Source organism: Pinus tabuliformis, chromosome 1_2, assembly GCF_031772625.1.
Source record: "Pinus tabuliformis cultivar Carrire ecotype Pingquan chromosome 1_2, CPIR1, whole genome shotgun sequence".
In the NCBI taxonomy this organism is placed as follows: domain Eukaryota; kingdom Viridiplantae; phylum Streptophyta; class Pinopsida; order Pinales; family Pinaceae; genus Pinus; species Pinus tabuliformis.
The window spans coordinates 1,337,881,415-1,337,896,414 of record NC_142298.1 but is presented as its reverse complement, the minus strand read 5'-3'; the positions used below and the strand labels follow the sequence as shown (position 1 = coordinate 1,337,896,414).

Below are 15,000 nucleotides of genomic sequence, written 5' to 3'. Positions count from 1 at the left end.
TTGTACCATAGAATATCGTTCTTTCATTCAAATTTTGAGTTGTCTAGAAGGTTATTGATTATCGCAGTTATTTCTGGATCCTTGGCATACTCACTTTGAATCTCATTAAGCCATTCAGGAACAACAACCAAGACTGCAAGTAATGTCGGTTCTTCGTCCTTCCTAGATAGGGCATCTGCTACTACATTGTCTTTTCCCTTTGTATGTAATATCTCCATATCAAAGGTGGCAATTTTTTCAATCCATTTTTGTTGTTCTTCAGAAAGTGTGTTTTGTTGGAGGAGGTGTTGGAGACTATTATGGTCTGTTCGAATGGAGAACTTACTTCCCAAAAGATATTGTCTCCACTTGGCCAGTGCGTGCATAATAGCGAGCATTTCCTTGTTGTGTGTGGATTTAAGACTTTCTCGTTTATTGAGCTTCCTGCTTTCAAAAGCTATTGGATGCCCTTCTTGCATTAGCACTACACCAATACCGAACCCGGAAGCATCACACTCAATCTGTTAGTTTAGAGAAATCTAGAGTTGCCAATACCGGGGCGTTAGACATAACTTCCTTCAATTATTCAAAACACCTTCCTGCTTATTCATTCCATTGAAATGAATTCTTCTTTAAAAGGCTTGTTAGAGGTGTAGTTATATGTGCATAGTTTTTAAATTTTAATAAATCTTCGGTAATATCCATTCAATCCTAAGAACCCTATTAGTTTGGATATATTAACTGGTTTGGTCCATTCCTTTATAGCCTTGATTTTATTAGGGTCCACTTTTACTCCATGGGATATTATGTGTTCGAGATATTCTACTTCTTCCTTCCCAAAGGTGCATTTGGATTTCTTGGCGTAGAACTGATGCTCTTTCAGTAGTGTAAGAACTTTATCCAGATGTTGTAGGTGCTCCTTCCAAGTTTTACTGTAAATCAAAATATCATCAAAGAATACTAATACAAACTACCTAAGATATGGATGGAACAACTCGTTCATAGTGGCTTGGAATGTTGTTGGTGCATTGGTTACCCCAAAGGGCATTACTTTAAATTCGTAGTGACCTTCGTGTGTTCGGAACACAGTTTTTGGTATGTCTTCCAACCTGATTCTGATTGGGTAATAGCCTAACCTTATGTCCAATTTTGAGAATCATTTTGCGCCATGTAGTTCATCCAACATTTCATCGATAAAGGGAATTGGGAATTTGTTTTTAATCGTTATTTTGTTTAATCCTCTATAATCAATGCGTAGCCTGAATGATCCATCCTTCTTCCTTACCAATACCACTGGAGTAGCATACGGACTCTACTTTTCGAGATGATCCCACAATTTTAAAAGGTCTTGGGTTAATCTCTCAATTTCAGTCTTTTGGTCATGTCGATATCGATACGGTTTAATGTTGACAGGGTCTGATCCTACTTTGACTTCTATTGTATGCTCGATTTCCTTGTTAGGCGACATTTTCATGGGTAGGTCTTGGAATACTTTTTCGTGCTTCTGAATTAGCTCTTGTACTTCTGGTGACTCTTCTCTGATCACTTTTGCAGATAACATTTCTAATTGGTGACATTGTACTACATAGGCTGGTGCTCCTTTTCGAATCATTTTCATCATTTGGGATGACGACAAGATTTGATTTTCTGGTGCTTGGAATCCGTATAACTTGTACCTCTGCCCTTCCCATTTAAAGCTTATAAACTGCTTTTGATGGTTGGCAGAGTAAGTGCCTAGATTTTGTAGCCCCCCATCTACTCCTCGTAATGGTACAGTGTAGAACGGAGATTCAAAATTGAAGTCTTGAATCTGCAATTTGACCTTATGGCATTTCCCTACCTTTTCAATCTTCTTACCATCGACTACCATCACCTTCATGTTGGGCATGGGAAATGTGAAAATGTCGAGTCTCTTTGCCATGGTTGAGTCTAAAAAATTGTAGGTGCTACCCAATGTTTTTAAAACCGGAACCAGTGACCGGACTGGTCCACCTAATGAACCTGTTTACCAACCGGAACCGGTCTAACCGGGACTGGTTTGGTCTAAACGAACCGGATTTAGAAAAATGCATTAAATAATTAATTTTTAATGAAAAAAAATTATATTTAAGATTTAAAACGATGATTCCAAGCCAATAGAGACAAAATATGCAAAGTTTGCTCATTTATAGACCACGTAAAGGTGAATATATCAAAATGGCACCGAGTGCAATACATATCATCGACAAAATAGCAAAATACATAAGCAGTGAGGCTCTAAATGGCCTATAAAGTCCAAAACAATGTTGTAAGCTATGAGGCCATTGGCCTACTACAAGTCTAGTACACATGATCAATCATCAAGTTCATCACCAATACTAGCCACAAGATCATCATTAGGAGATACATAGACATCATTTGGTTTAGAGTCTGAGGATGCCTCAGCCTGATCTGCAACCTCAGTATCAAGCCACCAATAACAATAGAAGTGGACCTAATGGAAGCACAAGTTTGTCGACCTGCACGACTAGTGCCTTCCATTGGTTCTTTGCTTTTCCTTGATGCCGCTACTCTAGTTCTCATGCCGCCACATAATCTGCTTCATCCCTCGCTAAAGCCATGTCGATATCCAAATCAACCTCAAACACAGGTTCTTTAGTCTCCTCCACCCATTCTGATGTTGGATCAATATCGTCCAACACAATGGGATCTAGATCAGGTGTTTTGCTCATCATTTGGTTCCTCCTCAGTCGAAGGTTGTATTGCATGAAAACAAGATCATTTAACCGTTTTTGTTCCAAACGGTTTCTCTTCTTTGTGTGTATGCACACAAAAACAGACCAATTGCACTCACAACTTGAAGCACTGAAGTTTGACTGAGGACTCTAATTGCAAACCTTTGCAATTGAGGACATTGGCCACCAAATGACTCCCACCAATGTGCTGCAAAGAAAAAAACATTAATTAGTAACTTAGTTAATAATTTGAATTGTAAGGAAAGTAAACAATTTTAACTTGAAAAGAAAAACAAATTGGAAATTGGAATTGCTTACCTGGTTGGTCCACATCTCTTGCCATCTTTGCCAAGTTTTTGCCAAAGGTACCACCTGCCATAGTGAAAACAGTAAGTTGTCTATGTATTTCCAACTGGATTGCATGGGTAGGGACCATGCGCTCCAAGCAATCAATCAATCCAGCTCTGACCTCCCCATCATGCAGATCTCCTAGCCAATTTTTATAATGATACTCTGGGTTCAAAAAATACCCAACTGCATGTATACGACGATGGAGTTGATTGTTCCATCTGTTATCAATGATCTCCCATATACGGCCATATTTATCTACCCTATCCTTGTAAGCTGCATGTATCTTCTCCTTTGCCTGATCCATAGCCTCATAAATGTAGCCCATGGCCAATTTTTCCCCATCCACCATCCTTAGCACCTTACAAGGGGCTCGGTAATTTTCACAAGCTCTACATACCTTTTCCAAAAATAATTGTCTAACACTTTCTTTTTGGTGTCTTTTCCATCTAGTCTACGAACCCACCGACATTTAGACCATTCTTCAGAGGAAACCAGTTTCTGCAAGTTTTTATGTCGACCATTGAGACATTGCAACGTGAAGAAGTGAGTTGCAAATCTCGTAATTGCAGGCCTAACAAGCTCTTTGCCCCCAGTGTTTTTCCTCATTAGGCTCAATACCCATGAGTGGTTGTAAATATATTTTGTCATGCACTTGGCATGCTCTACAGTGTTTTTTACCCACTCCACTTTGCCTATATCCTCAAGCATGAGGTCTATGCAATGTGCAGCACATGGAGTCCAAAATATGGTCTTATATTTGGTCTCAAGCATCTTTCCAGCAAGAACATAGTTTGAGGCATTATCGGTGATGACCTGCACAACATGTTGCTCCCCAACTTCCTGAATAATGTTATCCAAAAGCTCAAATAGAAGGGTTGCATCAACTGATCTCAAAAACATGCTTCCTTGAGGGCAAGAAACAAGGAAATTAATGATAGTGCGGTTCTTTCCATCGGTCCATCGATCTGACATGATGGAACAACCTGTTTTGAGCCATGAATCTTTAAACTCAACCAAATACTCATCAATGGAAGATATCTCTTTTTGCAAAAGAGCCCCCCTCAAGTCATGCATACTAGGGCCTTTGAAGCTTTTTCCTGCAACTATAACGGAGTCCCGCATAGCTTGGTAATAAGGTGAGCGAGCAGCATTAAATGGGATATCAGAATCATACCACCATCTAGCAATGTATTAATGAGAAGTTTCTTTGCATTGTTTTTTCCAATGTTGATCCAAAGTGGGTTGACGACTTGGCTGGGAGGAAATGGGATTAGAAGAGGCAATGTTGGCAGAAGATGAGAAAAAACTTTGGATGTTTGTTCTCCTTGTTCCTTTTGATGGTTGGCCACAAAAAGGATGAAGATAGTGAAAGGGGTCATTGGTGGAAGGAATAGAAGTTGAGTCTTGAATCTCATAATCATCATACCCACTCTCTTTCATGGCTTCTAACAATTCCCTCTTCCTTGCAATTTCATCTTGGATGGCCTTCTCACTAGCCTTATCCTCATAAAACTTTTCAAGCTTGGAAATGTGTTCTGCCCTAATAGTACCTAACAATGCATTTGGTGCACCACATGGCGTTACATGGCCTCTTATCCCATCCAACTGTTGTTTCAACCTAAGAATACCCCCACCTCCAATAGATTTATGGCATAATGTACATATCATTTTTCCATCAATTAGATCACAATGAGCCCATGCACTGTCCTTTCCTTTTGGAGCCATGTTTGCTTGAAATAATAACAATTTGAAAAGAAATATGCCATTTAAAAAAAAAATGCAGCTAAGCAACATGGAAAACCAAAGCTAAATTTAGGAAAACAAATGCACATGCAAGCTACAAAATTTGATAGCATAGATGATAGAAGTGAGAAGTTTATAAATTTATAACACAAAAAAATTTAATTCATGGACAACAGTCAAATGAGGAATTTTCAAGTGAAAATCCCTACTTGGAAATGCAAACTAGCTTCCTTAGCCTCCTCTTGAAGATGCCAACTCCACTGACAGCTACAAACTATCTCCAAAATAGCTCCAACTCCAACTCCAAGATGACTACTCCAGCAAAAACTCAACACTCTCCAAGCTCACAAACACTCGTAAACACTCCAAATCAGATGTGTGAGACAAATGAGAGGGAGAGGGGCCTCTTAAAAGCTTGGAGAGGGTGTTTTTGGAGGAAAAGCACCCTTAGTTTCTGTTCAAAACCCCTAAAACTCATTGAGAAATGCGCTGAGTGGGCTCACGGTGGGCATGACCGTAACCGGTCGGTTTAGGACGAAACCGGTCGGTTTGATACAAACCGGCCGATTCCATCCTAAACCAACCGGTTAGGACCGGTTAGGTCATTTTTTTCGCCACAAAGCCTATTAAACCCGGTTTTTTCACCGGTTCCAACCAGTGGGCCTGCTAACCGGTAACCAATTAGCTAGGCCGGTTTTTAAAACTATGGTGCTACCAATGTCGATGAGAACCATTACGTTGTTCTTCTTGATATGTCCTTTTAATTTTAAAGTCTGGGGTTGTGATATACCTGTCATAGTCGATAATGACACTTGTGGAATGCTTTCGTCATCTAATTCTGGAGAGAATTCTGGGGCATCTTGTATTCCTTCTATCTCGATAATGACACTTGCAAGATGCTTTCGTCATCTAATTCTGGAGAGAATTTTGGGGCATCTTCTATTTCTTCTATGTCTGATTCATCACTGTTTGAATCATTAGTTACTTCACTGTTATATAGGTTCTTTGTCTCTTTTCCTTTAGCACACCTATGTTTAGGGTCCCACTTTTCGCCACAGTGTTTGCACTTGCCTTCTTTCATCCTTAGCACTTCCATTTTAGATTTTTCGCTTTCATGAAGATGTGGTGGAACATATTTTGTATTATCCGTATTCACAGACTGGGGAATTCTTCGTCTCGAATATACTTTTTTTGGTTTTGACCACAGTATCTTTTCAAATTTCTTTTCAACAGCTTTTGTTTTCTATCTTGCTACTTCTATCAACGTAATGTCATGAACTTCAAGTTCTACTCGTAGATGAGTTTTAAGTCCGGAGATGTACGATTGGATTAGTCGATATTCTGATAACCCAGGTACTTGTGTTGTTAAGGTCTGCCATTCTCAAGTGTATTCATCCACATCTCCTTTTTGTCGCAATCTGATGAGTGTTGAAAAGAACTATTCTTCCTTGACACCATGGAATCTTTTAAAGAACGCATCCTTAAATTTTCTCCAACTGATAGCGAGTGTCGTCTTCTTCCACCACATATACCAATTATATGCTTCGCCATCCATTTTCATAAAAGCGTGCCTAATCTTTTCGTCATCATTATCAATATCGTAAATCTCGAAATATGCTTCTACTTTATTGAGCCACGTAATGCTGCATTTTTCGTTACCGTCGAACTTGGGCAACTCAATTTTTGCTCTTTGTTGATACGAAGCTAACAGTGGAGTGAAAAGATGGTATTGATTGGTGAATGAATTCCAGAGCTGCTTATTTTGAAAATTCGCATTACTATTTTCTTGATGGTGCATGGATGATTTTTTTGGAGACTTGGTTTTTTCATGAGAATCTGCTGAATTTGTTGAATCTGATGAATTGTGTTGTTGATTACCTCCATCATCCTGGAATATTTGTTCGAGTGCAATCTTAATCCTGTCACAAATAACGGTCAGCATTGTCATTTTCTGATTATGATTCATTTTGGATTCGATATGGTTATGCTCGAGCTATTGTTCTATCTAATTTGTTGTATCCTGAAGCCTCTTGATGTCGTCGGAATGTCAAGTAACCTTACTCTCGAGATCGACTAATTTTTGGTTTAAATCATCGGAATGGATAGTAATCCTATTCTCAAGATCAATCAATTTTTTGTTGAAATCAATCATTGTCATCGACAACATTGAACAGGGTTGTGGGGGTTTATATTTGTCCGCCAGCTTAAACCTTCTACCATAATTTGAACTAAAAAAATAATAATAATAATGTTTTTTTAAATAATAATAATTTTTTAAATAACAATAATTAAATTATAGCTATTATTCTATATAGTTTTTACTTACAATATAACGGGACGCTGACGGATTCGACGCTTGAGTCACCCCTGTTCACTGGTGTCTCTCAACCCTTGGTGGTTCGTGCAGATCAGGGCCACGTCTTCAGCAATCAGCAACATGGTTTGTCCAACCGAGGAGAGCCAAAGGACGCAGCAAGTGTAGCTGAGACGTTTGCGGAAGATGCGGAGGACCGGGGAAAATGTTGACGAGGCAGCAGATGACAAGTGTGCACGGAGAGACATGTAGGGTGACGCAGAAGTCAGGGATGGGGCGAAGGAGAGTAAGATGGAATGCAAAAGGTGTGGGGTTGCGGAGACGACAGCAAGCAAAGGCAGGGGACGACAACAGAGAATGATAGGGTGGACGCAGCTCGATTGGGACACAAGGAGAGAAAAAAACAGGAACAGTCACGACACAAGGGGTAGCGGACGAAGGGTTTACAGCAGTGGGTGAACGAAGTGGCACAAGACGTAGGCAGTGGAACAGGGTTGTGCAGCAACGAACGCTCCGAAGATCAAACATGCTTCGATACCAGATGGCACAATTAAACTCAGCTATTCCGCAAGTTCATATTTGATTATTATTAAACAGATAGAAGATGAATACAATTTGTGGGAGGTCCTTGGCTTTATACTGCCTTGGGGTGCCTCTTGGTGAATGGGCATGATCTTTGGTCATTCCCTTTGCCTAATAACTACTAATTAACTAATTTTTTATATAACATGATCCATACTAGGATGCCCTTAAACATTAAATGAAAGCACTAAAACAGTGCGAAACACGCATGTAGATTTCAATGAATTAATTAATTAATGAGCAAGCTCAAGCTCAATAATAATACAGAGATATTTACAGAAAATAGAAACATCAAGTTTCTATTTAGATAATGGAAACAATCAGTTTCATCTAAGAAACTGCTAAAAGAATAAAAATTAGCAACAGCTAAAAGAATGAGCATTAAATACTTAAATACTAAATAGGATTATTCTAATACCCTCCCTTAATGCTCAATCTATTTACAACACCAATAGACCCTCTGAATTTTACAAATTTATCAGGACCAAGAGGCTTGGTGAAGATGTCTGCGGGCTGCTCTGTTGTGGGAACATATTGCAACTGAACTGATCCGTCTTCAACAAGCTGGCGAATGTAGTGGCAATGAGTTTCCACATGCTTTGTTCGTTCATGAAAGACTGGATTCTTGGCAAGTTTGAGCACTCCCTGATTATCACAAAACAAAGAAGTAGGCCCTGTCTGGGAAACATGCATATCTGCAAGCATACGTCGAAGCCAAACTGCCTCACAGGATGCCTTAACTGCTCCCCGATACTCTGCTTCTGTTGAGGAGAGAGCCACTGCCTGTTGCTTCTTACTAGTCCAAGTAACAACACCGGATCCTAGACTAAACACATACCCAGCTGTAGATTTACGGTCATCAACCGAACCGGCCCAGTCAGAATCTGTGTAACCACTGAGTATAGGATCGGAACTGCGAGTGTATAGGAGTCCATAATCAAAAGTGCCACGCACATATCGTAGCACACGCTTTGCTGCTATCCAATGATCAGCTTTAGGAACTGACATGAAGCAGGAAATGTAGCTTACTGCAAAACTGATGTCAGGTCTGGTGGCAGTAAGATAGATGAGACTGCCCACTAATTGCCTGAATAAAGTTTCATCCACAAGGGGAGATGATGACTGTGCTGAAATTTTGAGCCCTGGTTCCATAGGAGTCGTGGCCGGTTTGCAATCCTGCATTATGAACCTGTCCACAAGATTTTTGGCATACTTGGACTGAGAGAGAAAGATATGATTTTCAGTCTGCCAAACTTCAACCCCCAGACAGTAATGAAGAAGTCCCAAGTCTGTCATCTCAAAGGTTCTGCATAAATCTTGTTTGATCCCATGGATCAAATGTGCAGAGCTGCCAGTAATGATAAGGTCATCCACATAGACAACCACAAACAAGATATCATCACCAGTATGCTTGATATACAGGTTTGCATCAGATGGGCTCCACTGAAAACCCTGATCTGTCAGATACTGATCAATTTTCATGTACCAAGCCCGAGGAGCTTGTTTCAATCCATAGAGTGCTTTAGCTAATCGACGCACTTTCTGTTCTTGACCAGCAACCTTGAATCCTGGAGGCTGCGTCATGTAGACTTCTTCTTGGAGATCACCATTTAGGAAAGCACTCTTTACATCCATCTGATGAACTTTCCAATTGAACTGAGCTGTTAGGGCAAGGACAAGCCTTATGGTACTCATCTTGGCTGTAGGAGCGAAAGTCTCTTCATAGTCGATGCCTTCCTTCTGTGAGAACCCTTGAGCCACAAGACGAGCTTTATACTTGTCTATGGTTCCATCAGCTTTGTATTTCACTTTATACACCCATTTGTAGCCTATGGGCTTTTTTCCTACAGGAAGATCAGAAAGGGTCCATGTGTGATTCTTCTGAAGACTCTGGAATTTGGCTTCCATAGCCCGTTCCCACTCAGATGTACCCTTAGCCTCTGAATAGGTTTGAGGCTCAAAAATACTGTGTAGGTTAGCCATAAGAGCAAAATTGACTGTAGACCGTTGTTTGTTCTTATGTCTAGAAGTTCTACCTTCAAGGAGCTCATCATCCCGGAGATCACCAATGGTTTTAGCCCACCATTTAGGCCGAAGAGTAGAGGAACCAATATCAGGAGGAGGTGGAGAAGACTCAAGAGCAATAGGGGCAGCAGGAGGAGGGTTATCTTCTGGAGGAAGCTCAAATAGAGTATTATCAAATACTGATGCTACATCATCTCTCCCATCAGGTGGACCGACCGGAAGAAGAACATTGTGAGGCTGATCCTCAGAACACTGCTCAGAAGAAGAAGACTGAAAGAATCCTCGGTCTTCATCAAATACTACATCCCGACTGAAGCTAAGACGACCAGTGGCTATATCTATCAGCCTATAAGCCTTGTGATGATCACTATACCCTGTCATCATGAGTTTCTGGCTTTTGGAATCCAACTTAGAGCGCTTAGCAGCTGGAATCCAAACATATGCAACTGAGCCAAATACTTTGAGGTGACTGATCTTAGGCTTACGGCCAGACCAAACCTCTTCGGGAGTCTTCCCTTTAACAGCCTGAGTGGGTGATCGGTTAAGAAGATAAACAGCAGTAAATACTGCTTCAGCCCAGAATTTGTTTGGAACACTCCTGTGTTGTAACATGGAACGAGCCATTTCAACAACCGTGCGGTTGCGACGCTCGACAACACTGTTCTGCTGAAGAGTGTAGGGTGTGGTTAACTGACGTTTGATGCCATGAATATCACAGAAGTTGGCAAAAGCTGAAGAACAAAATTCCCCCCCGTTGTCGGTCCTAAGAGTCATGATGTTACAGCCAGACTCTTTTTCAACTAAGGTTTTAAACTTCTGAAAGGTACTAAGTGCATCAGATTTATTTTTTAGAAAATACATCCACATCTTTCTACTGAAATCATCTACAAGAAGTAAAAAATATTTGCAAGCAGTGATAGAAGTTGTATTCATAGGACCACAAATATCAGCATGAAGTAACTGGAGTACCTTAGATGCGCGCCAAGATTCTCCATCCTTGAATGAAGACCGATGTTGCTTTCCCGCTTGACAGGCGCCACATACCCCCAACTGCTGAGTCTGAATATCAGGTAATCCTGACACAAGTCCCTCCCGAGAGAGCTGAGAGAGATACTGCATATTTAGATGCCCATATCGCTGATGCCATAGAGTGCTGATGGAAGAGACACGCGCTGCTAGAGCCACTTCTGAAGAGTCACCGGTGTCAAGTAGCCTGTATAGACCATGGTCCTCTAGGCCAACAGCAACTGTAAGACTAGTCTCCCTGTCAATAATGGAGCACTTGTGCGCACTGAACACTACATCAAGCTGAGGAGAATTCCTCATAATCTGGCTGACAGACAGCAGATTAATTTCCAAACCAGGAACATAGTATACATTCAGAAAGATGAGTGTGCGCCCACCAGACTGGATTTGAACTGTACCTCTGCCAACTACTGTGTACTTTTCACCTCCGCCAAATACCACAGAATCATTGAAAAGTGAGAAGTCAATAAACCAGTCACGTCAGTGAGAAAAATGGCGTGATGCACCAGAATCAATATACCAGGCAGAGGATAGAACATGATCTGAAGACCTTTTAGCCATAAAGGCGTAAAAGGTAGAATCTGTCTGCTCGGAATGTTCTGCAACATTTGCTGTCTGATGAAGCCCTCCCTGTTTCTTCTGTTGAGAGGCAATCCTCTGTCGACAATCTTTCTTCATGTGGCCGAACTTGTGACAGTAATTACACTGCACATTTTTCTTCCTAGTAGGATCAAAAGGCTGAGAATAACCTTTTTGCTTAAAGGACTGAGAGGACTGATATTTGGCAGCAAAAGCATTTTCTGAGGAGGCTGATGTTGTACCACTACCAAATTGTTGTTTCCAACGATCCTGCTGCATGAGTTTGGTGCATAACTCTGGAAACTTCAGATCAACATTAGTGGCAGTAATGTTGAGTGTTTCTATGAAGTGCTTATAAGATTTTGGTATACTTTTCAGAGTGATGACTACCATATCTTCTTCCTCCATGGTGCGGCCAATGGCTTCGAGCTCATCTCGAATGTCTTTAATCTTGTTGAGATGTTCCTGTAAAGACATATGTTCGTCCATCATGATGGAGAACAACTGATTTTTGAGAAAGAAAGCTCTTCTCTTGTCAGATGTCTCGTGCAGTTCTTTCAACTGTTGCCAGATCTCGGCAGCTGTCTTACCAGAAGGAATCTGCGGTAATTGATCATCAGCTACAGAGAGCTTGAGAAGCATAACAGCGTCTCGATTTCGATCATCAAACTTATCTTGATCGGTACCAGCTCTACCTGGACGAAGCTCTTTGCCCAAAACGAGCTGATCAAGACGCCTGTATTCAAAAATGGTCAACATTCTTTGTTTCCAGATGTTATAATTGCTGCCATTAAAGCGTTGATTTCCTTCTAACATCAGATTGGTGAGTGAGGCCATTTGTACGTTTCCCAAAGACAATAAAGAAGTCTGGCACAAATTTCAATGTAGATGCCCGCTGATCTTGGTGCAATAAAGATAAACAAAGCAGAATTTGTTTTGCGAAGCAGGTTCAAGAAAATATATATATAGCGCTTACCCGGCAAAAATCTCCACAGAAATAATTTATAAAAAATGAGCGCTATATTTTGCAACAGCAAAAAGTTCTGTGTGACTATCTTTCCAGTTAAGTCGAAACTCCAACTTCTGATTTTGCAGTAGATAACTTAATCCACTCAGCCAAGAAACAGCAAAATGACCGATACGTGGACAGAATGAGGGATTTGCTTGATAAGTGTCTGATTTTACCTGCTCTGGCTAATAATATGATACAGATTTTAAAAAAAATGCAGATTGGCAGCGCTCAGATGCAGCTTTTCTCCGAATCACGTATTCAACCAAGCATGAAAACGACCACACGGTTTCGATAACACTGTTTCGGAGCAGAAATGGCCACGTTTTGTGATAAACTGCAGCACCCCCAGCTTGATTGGTGCCAACAGATGCACCAACGAAGGACTGATCTTTGTGGAAGCTCGCACAATAACTTGAACCAAAGTTCAAGCACCGCTACCTCCTCTCCTACGACTTCGACTTGGATTGCTGTAGAGCCCCGACGTCGATTAATGGAGATCCCGTGTAGTCGGCTGACTGAAATATAACCAGACTGTCAAGAACCTATAGCCTGAGCGAAGAAGTATGGCGTCAGATTGCGTCAATATCTTTGCGTCTATACGCTGATTCACTGAGCTTTCGAGAAGGACGAAATGAAGCGGGTCACGCCGAGGGCACAGAGCTCTGTCACGGGCTGTGAAAAAAAAATTATTCGCTTGAGGAAGCCTCAAGGAACTAGCCACCTGATATGACCAGCAGCTTAAGACGACACACCCACGTGACCTCAGAGCTCGAGGCAGGGCTTGCTATGTGGAGAAAAATCGTCCGCTGGAGGAATTTCGATTTTCTCTCGACGTCTGGGGTTGCAGTCACGACAGAAGCTGTAGCCACCAGATGAGTGGGCGTTGGACTATCTCATCCAATCAAAACATCATAGCCCAAATGATTTTTCTCTCTGTCCGGTTACTGGTTCGAATCTCTGCGTGGATTGTTCTCAATTTTGCTGTTGATTCGGTAAATATAAAAATAGCTTTCAGATCTCAGACCAAGCAGAACATAGACAAGCTTTCTTTGCAAATGGAGACGCTAACCCTTGGAAAAAAATTTCGAATGTGGCCACGATAACAAAAAATCCAGACCCCTAAAGAGCAATTTCGAAATGAAACAAAATTTTTCAAACAGTGAAAAATTATTTCGAAAGATACCTGTGCTCTGATACCATAAAACAGTGCGAAACACGCATGTAGATTTCAATGAATTAATTAATTAATGAGCAAGCTCAAGCTCAATAATAATACAGAGATATTTACAGAAAATAGAAACATCAAGTTTCTATTTAGATAATGGAAACAATCAGTTTCATCTAAGAAACTGCTAAAAAAATAAAAATTAGCAACAGCTAAAAGAATGAGCATTAAATACTTAAATACTAAATAGGATTATTCTAATAAGCACATGAATACAAAAATGGTTGTGCTGCATAACAAATGACCCAACTTCAATGGATGAAAAGACTATATGAAAGAAAGCAATGATTGGAGCATGGATGAGAGCTAGCTAAGGCTAGTTGTCCATGGATCATAACAAGGTTGTTGGCTAGCAAAGTTGAAACAATAGGAGAAAAATATTCTCCTAGGGGAGTGGGTAACATCTGGCTCCAACTCATGGACATGGGCTAACCGTAGAGCACATTCCATGTGCTTGAACGAAGAGTGCATGAGAACCCCAACAATCCATGATAACTGCAAACCTGTTACCTATATCACTCTAAAAAAACTATCAATAATAAAGGGGCTAGGGTGCTTCTTGTCACCCTATGGATCGTGAAAATCAAAATTTCAAACTAAAGCATCTAAATAACATGAAATAGTAAATAGTTATGCATGAAAATCAGCACGATATAAAACTAGGATCTAAAATCAAAATGCAAAACACACAATCTACTCATACCTACTCTACCATGCTAAAACTGAAAAGCAAGGGCTATGTACAGTCATATAACCAATGAAGCCAACATAGCATCATATCAAAATCAAACATCCTGCCCTTATGTTTGGTTATAAGATAAAAAATGGAAATGCCTAACATAAGATTATCACAATCTGAAATTATCATCTCACAATACTCAAGGATATGGTCAAAGCCATAAAGGTGGGTTGCGATAGGGTTAAAATGAAACAGTGATGGCTTGCTTCTGCTATAAGCAAGGTTCTCAGGATGCAGTCCTAGCATCTCAGAAAGGTAATCAATGTGACCTCTTTGACTTCCCTACATATCATCCCCAACATGATGACATGTATATATATATATTTCTTTTGTAGATATATAAACTTGTCAAACTATATTTCTTGGACCTTTATATAGACGTAAATCTATTTATTTCATATATTTCATTTGTTTTGTGCTTTTGGGATAGCTGGGTGCACCCCTACAACTTAATATCATAGAACGTACTTCCTAGTCCCATTGACTTGTCTTTCGGTAACTTGTTGGAAATTAACAAAAAAAAGCCCATCTTAGCATGCTCATTTATTAAACTCATTTTGTCTTAAGTCAAGACAAAAACAAAACAAAAAAGCTAGAAAGCAAAGAAACGAATGAATCCAAAGTTCTCTACCATGCATTTGAATCAAACAAAGGTAAAAATAATCACAGAACAAAATTCAATAAATACAGTTTGATACATATATGAAAGTA

General features: G+C 40.3%; 1 protein-coding gene across 1 annotated transcript in view; it reads right to left on the bottom strand.

Annotated features, from left to right (window-relative positions):
- Window positions 1–15,000, bottom strand: part of LOC149211138 (myosin-1-like) — a 192,451-nt gene that overhangs the window by 34,209 nt on the left and 143,242 nt on the right. The window lies entirely within an intron of this gene.